The sequence below is a fragment of the Petaurus breviceps genome, unplaced genomic scaffold, assembly GCF_028583685.1.
Source record: "Petaurus breviceps papuanus isolate PSGF00001 unplaced genomic scaffold, PetGlider_PUasm1.0 125, whole genome shotgun sequence".
Classification (NCBI taxonomy): domain Eukaryota; kingdom Metazoa; phylum Chordata; class Mammalia; order Diprotodontia; family Petauridae; genus Petaurus; species Petaurus breviceps.
In genome coordinates, this window is record NW_027185653.1 from 1,027,202 (window position 1) to 1,038,892 (window position 11,691).

The following is an 11,691-nucleotide window of genomic DNA, read 5'->3' on the forward strand; positions in this document are numbered from 1 at the left end:
ATATATGTGCACATGCACACACACTATATACACATATATGTGCACATGCACACAACACTATATATACATATATGTGCGCATGCACACACTGTATACATATATGTGCACATACACACACTATATGCACATATATGCACAGGCACACACTATATATACATATATGTGCACATGCACACACATACTATATACACATATATGTGCACACACTATATATACATATATGTGCCCATGCACACACACTATATATACACGTATGTGCACATGCACAACTATATACATATATGTGCACATGCACACACTATATACACACATATGTGCACATGCACACACTATATATACATATATGTGCACACGCACACACTACATACACATATATGTGCCCATGCACACACACACTCCTTTCAACTATCCTAATACTGAGAAAAGTCTCCATGAATCACACATTTTGCCTTTCCATATAGGAATATAAACAGTTCAACTTTAATAAATTCCTAAAGGGAGGCTCAAATTCTGGCACTTCGCCAGATCTTGTAGCAGCTTGTCTCTGCTTTTACACACAATACTGTAGCCTGTCAGCAAAACCCAGCCTCTTCTACTCACTGCCTTCAGCTCTCTCCCAGGTTTTTTTTTGGTATTCTTTGCAAGCATGTTTCTAAATCTCTAGGTTCTCCCTGCTGCAGTGTCTGTTCCTAGTTTTCACAGAGACTTGTACTTTTAGACCATTCTCTCTTATTTGCCCTATGGCAAATCCTCTCATCTTGGGATAGTCGTTTCTTCTTCTAAATCCCTTCTGCCTCGAACTAGAGGTCGTGCCAATGCAATATTTTCAGTACTTACAATCATGATAGAGACTTTGACTATAACTATCACATGATGTGCCATTGCAAGACATGCCAGACTCTCCAGATAAAGGATAAAGCTGAAGGATTTATTTAGACACCAGAAAATTGAATCCCCAAACCAGTAAGCCAAAGTACCAAAGCTATTCAGAGACAAAAGTAATGCTGAGCCACAGCATCCTTTAGCCTTCCCACAAACCGATATATTATCAATATTTACTCACAAAACTCTCTCTCTCTTTAATGAGCTCCTCTATCTCCAACTGTCTCCAACTGTCAGACTAGCTCTCTACCAGCTTCTCTGTGGGTTCTGCTTCTCCTCAGAAAACTCCCTCCACCGCAGGCTCCATGTGCCCACATTCAGCCTATCAGGGGGCAGAGTTTATCTTCACAGCAGGGGTGGTCTTTAAACAGCTATTTGGGGGCAGGGAAGATCTTTAAATTCCCATTCCCATTACAGGTGATCAGTGGATTTTTTTAATTTCTATTTTACTCTCTGATTCTAGAGTATCAGGGTAGTTTTCCTTGATAATTTTTTTGAAAGATGATGTCTAGCCTGCTTTTTTATCATAACTTTCAGGCAGTCCAATAATTTCTTAATTTCCTCTCCTAGATCTATTTTCCAGGTCAGTTGTTTTTTTTTTTTTCCGATGAGATATTTCACATTGTCTTCTATGTTTTCATTCTTTCAGATCTGTTTTTATGATATCTTGATTTCTCATAAAGTCATTAGCTTCTATTTGCTCCATTCTAATTTTGAAGGGATTATATTCTTCCATGAGTTTTTGGACCTCCTTTTCCACTTGGCCAGTTCTATTTTTTAAGGCATTCTTCTCCTCATTGGTTTTTTGGACTTCTTTTTCTATTTGGGATAGTCTATAATTTAAGTTGTTATTTTCTTCAGTATTTTTTTGGGTCTCCTTTAATAAGCTATTGACTCATTTTTCATGATTTTCTTGCATCACCCTCATTTATCTTCCCATTTTTTCCTCTACTTATCTTTATTTTCATATCCTTTTTGAGCTCCTCCATAGTCTGCGACCAATTATATTTTTCTTGGAGGCTTTTGATGCAGCAGTTTTGACTTTGTTGTCTTCTTCTGCTTGTATGATTTGTTCTTCTTTGTCTCCAACGAAAGATTTTATAATCTGATTTTTTCCCTATGTTTGCTCATTTTCCCAGTCAATTACTCGACTTTTGAGCTCTTTGCCACTCTGCTTCCAGAGTGGAGAGTGCTTTGTCCTAGATTTCTGGGGCTTTGGGCAACTTTTGTTAGAGTTACTTCTAGGCACCTGTAAATTTTCAGTTCTTTTAAGGTATATGATCAAAGGAGAGGTGTTTACTCCTCTCCTGGCCTGTGGTCTTGTCTTTGAGTGACCACAATTCCTCTTTTCTGCCACAGAGCTATGAGGAGGACTCCCTCTCCACAGGTGCCACAAGCTCTGCCATGCTAGCACTCCTCCTTACCCCAGGACTGCCATCCAAGACTCTGACCCAGTGTAATGTTTATGGGATTTGAAAGTCTTCCATGCCCCTTGAATTTGCTGCCATAGCAGGAAGGGGTGGGTCAAGAGGAAGCAGGAGCCAAGCTAGAGTGGGTGAGGTAACTGGAAGTGTGGCGGCAGCAGCAGCAGCAGAGGCAGCAGTGGTGGCATGAACTCCTTTTTTGAGCCAGCCAGATGTTCTGCTAAGGACTCCTTCTGAGGACTGCCAGGGACAGGAACTGCGGGGGGAGGGGGTAGAGCTGCTGGGAGCAAGCTGTGTGGATGCTGAGCAGTTTCCATGAGTGAGGAGAGGAGGATTTTTACCTGAGGTAGCCTATTCTGTTTTGAAGGCTTGAGAATGTGGGTGTTTACTACATTAACTACTTGTGCCAACTTCATAACTACTGTGATGGCTTTGTCTTGCTGGTTTTGGGATTCAGTTTTCTGGTATTTGAATAAATGTTCTAGCTTTGTCCCCCATGTAGAGAGACTGGTATATTTTGTGATTAATAATCATATCAGCATATTTATAGTTAACATAGGCATTGTGAATATTGCATTGTTTATACACCCAGGTCCAAGCAGGGCAAAGCAAGAGAATCCTGCCTCAGCACCAGCAAATATCCCCGCAGTTGCCCTCTGATCAGCACCTTGATCCCTCTACCATCTGTGGACCTGGAGCTCTGGAAGTAGCCTCTGCTGCTGCCTCCACCACCACCTCCACCACACCAGGCTTTCTTCTCTCTTCTCTCACCCAGGTCCAACAGAGTTCCCCACTAGCCTTTTATTTTGTCTTTGATGTTTGTGGGTTGCAAAGTCTGGAAACTGCCACAGCTACCAGTGATTCAATCCCTGAGGTCTTCTCCAATCCATTCTGCACCATTGTGGCCCTTGTGAGACTGCACTCCACTCCTAGCCCATTGTGATAGACCCTTCCTGTCAGCCTACCAGGATGTCTTCAGCTGGAGATGGGTTTCACTCTGTCATTTTGTGAATCCTGGAGCTCTAAAATTTGTTTAGAGTATTTTTTACAGGTATTTGGAGGTGATTGGGTGATAAGCTCAAGCAAGTTCCTACTTTTACTCTGCCATCTTGGCTCTGCTCCCCAGAATGTCACCAGTGTTTTTTAAAACTGATTTTGCCTCCCTCCATTCTCTTTTGGTTTTATGAGATGAGGTTATTTATAATCATTCATAGTCCTTTTTCGTAAGTTTTTGAAACTTTTATTCATTTTAACATTCTTTTATTTTTTAATTTTGAGGTCCAAATTCTCTCCTTCTCTCCCATGCTTTTGCTTACCCACTGAGAAAGCAAACTACATCAGTTGTACATGTGATATCATACTAAACATATTTCCTTATTAGCCATATTTTCTTTTAAATGTAAGAAGGAAAATTATACTTCAATTTGCCCTCAGAATTCATCAGTTCTCTTTCTGGAGATAGATAGCTTTTTTATTAATGAGTCCTTTGGCATTGTCTTAGATCATCATAATGATCAGGGTAGCCACGTCTTTCACAGTTGATCATCCTTGTGATATTGCTGTTACTGTGCACAGTGACCTGCTGGTTCTTCTCACTTCAGTTTGCATCAGTTCTTACAGGTCTTGTCATGTTTTTTTTTTCTGAAACCACTCCCCTTATTATTTATTATAGCACAATAGTACTGTAACACAACTATATGCCACAACTTGTTCAGCCATTCTCCAATTGATGAGCATCACATTAATTTCCAATTATTTGCCTTCACAAAAGAGTGCCTATAAATATTTTTGTATATGTAGGTTTGTTTCCTTTTTTTAAATCTCTTTGGGATATAGACTTAGTAGTGGTATAACAGGGTCAAAGTGTATGAACAGTTTTAGTGACCTTTGTACATAGTTCCAAATTGTTCTCCAAAATAGTTGAACCAGTTCACAACTCCATCAGCAGTTTATTAGTGTACCTATTTCCCCCTCATGCCCTCCACCATTTGCCATTTCTAATGGGTGCAAGGTGGTACCTCAGGATTGTTTTAATTTACATTTATCTAATTATTAGTGATTTAGAGCATTTCTCTACTGATAGCTTTGATTTCTTCTTATGAAAACTGCCTATTTATATCCTTTGACTATTTATCAATTGGAGAATGGCTCTTATTTTTACAAGTTGGACTCAGTTCTATACTCAGTATGTATTTGAGAAATGAGGACTATATCAAGGAAACTTCTTGTAATATTTTTAATATCACCTCATTGTCTGTGGTACATTTTAGCAAAAATGTAGCTTCCCTGATTATCTAAATTTAAAAATCTTTGCTTTTTCAGAGATCATGATTGTAACAATTGGTTTTTTTTAACCACAGCTTAACTCTGTGTGTCTTTTGGTTTCATGCATATCTCTTGTAAACAACATATTGTTGGCTTTTGGTTTCTAATACATTCTGCTATGTACTTCTGTTTTATGAGTGAGTCATTCTATTTACATTCACAGCTATGATTACTGTGTATTTCCCTTCATCTCATTATCTTCTTTTTCTTCTTCTCTCTTTTAATCCCGTGCCTCCTCAAAAGTCTGTCTTTCTTTTAACCACTGTGATGAATGTAAACCTCTGAGAAATTTCTTTTACCACTGCTTCCCTTAACTTTTCCTCCCTTTATTAACCCCTTTTTTCTTATATACCTTTCCCAGACTAGGTCCCTATTGAGTAAGTTACATTTTAGTACACAGCTGAATGCGTATATATATTCTTCCCTCTTTGAAATGGTATTCTGATGACAGTAAGGCTTAATCATTACATGCCAAGCCTTATTTCCCACTCCATTGTAAAAACTCTTCCTTGCATGTCTTTTTGATGTGAGAAAAATTTTCCCATTCTGCCTATCCCTTCCTTCTCTTATTGCATCCCTCTTTCTCACTCCTCCATTATTTTGGAGATCATGCCAATGTAATCACTCACACCTGTGCCTCTGTCTATGTAAACTCCTTTTAACTGCTCTAATAATGAAAAAATTCTTTATACATATCTTCCTTTATAAGAACGCAGACAGTTTAACTTTATTGAGTCCCTTGTGTGTGGGGTGAAAAACCCTATCCAAAATTTAATAAAAAACTCAGAGGCTTCTCTCCGCAGGAACAGAAAGGATTTACTCAGTCCTTGCAAGAAATGCAGCATTACCTTCACCAATACAAACCAGTGGAGGGAGGCTGGTTATAGGAAGCAAAAAACATGGTTAAATACCCTAATGCGAGCAGCCCCTCCCACTGACCTAACCCTCATTGATTGAGAGCTCAGGCTTACAATCTAGCTTGGGAATCCACCCAGATTCAAGGAGCAAGGGAACAATCTTCAACCAATGAAAACCAATGAACACATTTGATACCTTATTTGGTAGTGGGTCAAAGCAGGGGAGGGGTAAGTTTGCAAAAATGAAACTTGGGCCTATCTGTAGCTGAAGCCTATCTCAAGTTTAGAGCACGGTCTCCATTTTAGGATGTAGTATGAGACATTTTCACCTCTCTCACACAGTCCCTCCTCTTATTTTTCACCCTCTGAAAACTTCTCCCACCTCTGCTGATAAACCCCTTTTACCACCTCATCTTTCTCATTTTCTAGACCATCAGGACTAAGCCTGTCCTGGTCATGTGCAGTGTGCAGGCCTTGTCCGGACTCTTGGCAAAGCTGTCTGCATCTGATGTTGTCTTTCTCAGGTCCCTTGGCTCAGATGTCCACTCAAGAACAGGGGTAATCTTTAGATTTCTAGAGTCCATATCCACAAGCTGGAGCAGCCAGACAGACCTGACAGGGGGCCCCAGAAACCTGATTTGATACTAATGGCATATAGAAATGGTTCAGTTTCCCAACCACACAAGACTAGGTTCAGACAGCATAACAAATGGTTTTCTAGCCACACAGGGCTAGGCTCAGACAATACAATAAAGTTTTCTCTTAGTTTTACAAAATTGTCTAATTGCATTAAGTCAGGTACAGATTAAAACACTTAGGTGGCTCATAATATACTAGTTTTGGGAGGGGAAATTGCATGTCACCAAGATAACCAAGAAAACTTACACATGAACCATACAAATCAATAAAATCATTATTACTGTTAATTAACATCAAATTCCCTGTATCCCAGTGACCTATTCCCAATATTCATTTAAAAAGCACTTTTTGAATCCCAGATACCTCATGTAGTTATACAATTCAAAAAGGGAGTTCTGCTTCTTTGGTTCAGATCTAGGGGTTCCCAGATAATTCTGACAATATAAATTTGGTTCCACATTTTTGAAACTTCAGAGAATTTTCAGTTTATTTATTATTTGTTATTTCTATCCTTACCTAAATCCTGTACCTGGTATAGAAATCTTTTAAAATGTGAAGATCTATCTAAAAAATGAGTTCATCTGCCTTTTAAAATTATCACACAGATACTTTAATAAAGAAATAATTTTACTTTTTCTACTATCTTATATAATTTTTGTGCAAAAATCCAAACTTGAGATCTTATTACCAAACATACTTAAACCATATAAAACTGATCCAGAACCACTATCCAGAGATAGGAGGGGCTTGGATAAGCCCCATTTTCCCCCAAACCTTCTTATCTGCTTTCCATATTTCCAACCAATCCTTTATTCATCTTTCCTAATCTCTCAAACATTTTATTTTGCTTTTTGGAGGGCAATTGGGTTTAAGTGACTTGCCCAAGGTCACACAGTAATTTTTTGTGTTAAGTGTCTGACACTGGATTTGAATTCAGGTCCTCCTGACTCCAGGGCTGGTGCTCTATTCGCTGCACCACCTAGCCTCCCCCTCTCAAACATTTTAAGCCATAAAACAAGATAGCTCATCAGTTATTATTCTTTTACTAACATACTCTGTCTGGAAGAATAGTAGGCCTACAAAAGTTATCACACAAGGCTCTTTAAAACATCTTTTCTAAAAGTATTTCCTTTCATTAAACACAGTTTGAATTTATTCTGATGTTAAGAGGAATAATCACTAAACCTTTATGAAGAAAATTAATTGGAAAGTTTTAAATGATAGCTCACATTCTCACCTTAGCTGTTTATAACAAAACTGAGACAAGTTTGATATTGACTCACAAACCCTTGACCTAATTGTCCTTATATTATTTTAAAGAACTAAAGGATCCTGACTCATACAGGAGTATCTATACTAAACCCTAAATCTAATAGCTTTATCTTATAGTGACTTAAGATGTTCCAGAATCAAGTATTTAATAGATTTGTTGTTGTATTTAAAAAAAAACACTTTTGAGTATTGAAAGTCACCAGCAAGAGTAGGGACAAAAGTATAATAAAGGAACCATATCTCCCCAACTTCAGAATGTCAATTTCAGGCAAAATGTATACCAAGCTGCTATCTGCATTGAGCCAAGCTTAAAGTCTGCCAGGTGCCAACAGGAAAGGGTTGATTCAGAAGAATTCTACCTCAGCACATGCGGAAGAGTCATTTTCCTGACCTTCCCCCTGTATTCCATACCTGTACCTTACAGGGTCTGGCATCATGGATCAGTGGCTCAGGTAGCTTGGATAGTCTTCCTTAATGTTCATACCTGGAGTTAGACTCAGAGAAAGTCAGTTAACAGTCCTATCACATCTTAAATAACAAGCTTCAACAATCAACTTAAGATACAATTATAATCTCACATTGGTTAAGGAACATCTTTAAAGTGAGACTCAACCTGTTATTCATTTCTATATTTTTTCTTATTCATAAAAAATTCAGATCTTCCATCAAGATTATAAATTTTTGCTCTAATAGATTTGTACCTACTTCTCAGGCATCCCTATCTTCCTGGGACTGTGCTTAATCTGAACTCACACTAAAATCTCTATTACAAACCAAATCTTCATTTATTTTCTCAAACTTAAAATCCCTATTACTAATGTAACTGATTTATAATGGAATCCCAGAGTAAATAAAACAAAGTGATTAATGTCTAACCTCACAAACTGATGAATTATGTATCTAATTATTTTCATAGCACTCAGGAAGAATGTTCTTAAAACAGCAAAATTTCATAATTTTGCCTCATGTCTAACTTTCTGTTGATTTATCATAAATATGAAAAGTAGGGACCTGATTGGACAAAGCATTCACATGCAGTATGGACCCAAAACCCTTTTACCTTAACCTCAATTTACTCTCATTGAGTTGCAACATACCATAAAGATTTAACAGGATTCACATACATAAGAAATTCCTGTTAACATCTTTTCCTTCACAAATGTTAAACTTGTCCTGGTATAAAAGCCAATTGCTAGGGATCCTTCTGCATCTTTTGCACATAGACTTCCTACTTCTAAGTGAGTTAAGTTCATTGTTTAGGAGCTTCATAGCTAAAACAAGCTCCCTTCCCAGGGCTGATGCCCTTGCCCACATGAATTGCTTCCAGGGGCACCCAACCCCTCCTTTCCATACTCATGAACAATTCTAGGTTTTTCAAAACTTACAAGAGGATTCACGGGGTCTTTTTATTTACATAATTACCAACAATTACTTTTTCACAAGCATACTTTTGTAAATACTTGGTTTATGCAATAGCTCTAGAAAGCTTAGTTAACAATTTCACATATTTCATAAATGACAGCAAAACATTCTTAATTGAAATTTCCTTTTAAACAAAGACAAACTTAAGAGTTTATGATTTCTTAAATGATAATATTTCAGAATATTATAACACATGGTCAGAGTGCCCTATTCATCATTTTTCTGTTCCTCTGACAGTATAATTTTTAATTTAAAAGCATTTAAACTGTAAGAGAAACTGCTTCTCTTATAACACAGATAATCATGTACCTAAATTTAAACTTTGAAACCAAAATCAAGTAATTACCAATCTGGTGACCTTAATTTAGTCATTTGCAAATTGTTTTGCACAGAAAATCATTCATCCCATAACTATTGGCATAAAATTCACATCCAAAGAAAATTTCACATAAGCTTAACAAACATGAAACAATTCATTTTTAGCTTACACAGCCCACACTCAAATAGCATTTTTGTTTTATAGCAAATATTGTGCCAAGCGCCTTTACAATTGTATTAGTCCCATAAAATCCCTAGGATGTGGATTCCACCACCATTCCCTCAAATAAAACTTTCTGGTGGGGTCCATACAATGAATCAATTTCTTAATGCCAAATAACAATATTACTTTTTGATCATATAACTATATATTTCTAAGTTCTAATACCCTTGACCCTCTAAAAGGAAATATTATCCACAAATTTATATATTTATTTAATATTTCAGTTTCTCATTCACATTCAAATTTTCCTAAGAAAGTTTACATGGAGTTTGAAATCACCTATTATAATCAGGTCAGATTAAAATATTCTGGGCCAATATTCTAATTGCTTCTTTTAGTTCTAGTAATAATTACAGATCACAGTAATCTATATCTTTTACCATAATTGGTGCTCATCTTTAATTCAATAAAATTAACCACCCAATTTCAGCCTTTCCAAAAATTTGGAGTGTGATTCATCCTTTTTCTGCATCACTTCAAAGGCTTTCTTTAAATTATGAGGTCTTGGGGCTGCATTCTTAATCCTTGTAATTATTAATTCCCTCAGGTCCTGCATATGAACCCTATAGGCTTCATTATTGTGATCCCATCTGGGATCCAAGGTGGGATATTTTTGATCAGCAGTGATTATCCCTGGTACAAAGCGGGGGGGTTGGGGGGGGTGGAAGGGCAGTTGCAGGGGGGATAGTCTCTCCTTTCCCATTCCACGATGGTTGTCCTCCTGATCATACCCCTCTCTTCTCAGGAAAACAAGACATTTAGAATGGACATAAGCTCATTCCAGGTATAGATATTGGGATCCAAGAACTGATCCAGCTGTTCTGATAATCCCTCTGGATCTTCCACAAGTATCTTCATTTCCTTCTTAAAGTTTCTCACCTCAGTAGTACTGAGGGGGTGCATTAACAAACCCCAATCCCCCTTGTGATAAAAGAACTTCCCATAAAGGGGAAGGATTTCCACTGGTTGTTTTGGCTCAAGAGGGAGGTTTTCTTGGTCCTTCATAAGTTGTTTTAATTCCCTCCTGAGGGGACTTGTAAGGTTCTTTCAAAGTGATCAAGCCTCCACCCTCCTCAGGAGAATCAGAGGACATGTGCATAGGGCCAGGAGCTGCAGCAGCAACCACTCCCGATGCTTGTCCTGGGGGAGGTAGGGCATAAGGGGGAGGGAGGGAATGGAGAGGATCCCATGAGTGGGGTTTTTGTTTCTCCTCCTCTTCTTCCCACCCTTTTCTCACCAGCATTTGTTGCCCCCCAGGCATCCAAAGGACTACATAAGAACTCTCCTCTGAGTTAAATGGCTCCTTTGCATTTACATATAAATTTAGCTTTTGGCATACCCAATCCTTGGAGAATCCATACTTTGGCCACACTGTACCTCCTCCAATATCCATCCCAAACAGAAACTTTTTCCTAACTTTCACATTTTCACTCAAACTTTTATTTCTCTCTTCTCCCAGTCTTTCAAACCCATTATTCAGACTACCTACATTCCTTTACATTCCAAATACTCATACCCCAATTTGATGCTGCTTTCATGCACCTTAAAAACTATAGGGAGTGGGGTGGCCAGGTGGCTCAGTGAGTAAGAGCACCGGCCCCAGAGTCAGGATGACCTGGGATCGAATCTGGGCTCAGATACTTAGCACCCGCCCAGAAACACCTGGCCATGTAACCTTGAGCAAGTTACTTAACCCCAATTTCTTTAAAACAAAACAAAACAAAACTAGAGGGAGTTAAATGCCTAACAATTTACTTACCAGGAGAGCCACATTTCTTCTTCCCATTTGCCCCTCCTTTTCTGAGAGGCTTACAAAAAATTCAAAACTACAAGATTCATGTACCATCCTGACCCTAATTCTCTTTTCACATTCCCAAAACCTTGAATTGAAATGGGGGAATGCTTCCTTCCAAACATCGCTTTCTCTTCCAGATTTTGATTTTTGATCCCACCTTTCTCATTAGAAACCAACATTCAATATGCCTCAGATACATTAAATTAGAGATTTTTCCAACAAAATTTCTCCAAACCTTTTAAGCTTTTACTCTAAAGAGTAAAATATTTGTCTCTCTCTCTCTCTCTGTCTCTCTGTCTCTCTCTCTGTCTCTCTGTCTCTCTGTCTCTCTGTCTCTCTCTGTCTCTCTCTCTCTCTGTCTCTCTCTCTCTCTGTCTCTCTCTCTCTCTGTCTCTCTGTCTCTCTGTCTCTCTCTCTCTCTCTCTCTCTGTCTCTCTCTCTCTCTCTCTCTCTCTCTCTCTCTCTCTCTCTCTCTCTCTCTCTCTCACTCTCTCTCTCTCTCTCTCTCTCTCTCTCTCTCTCTCTCTCTCTCTC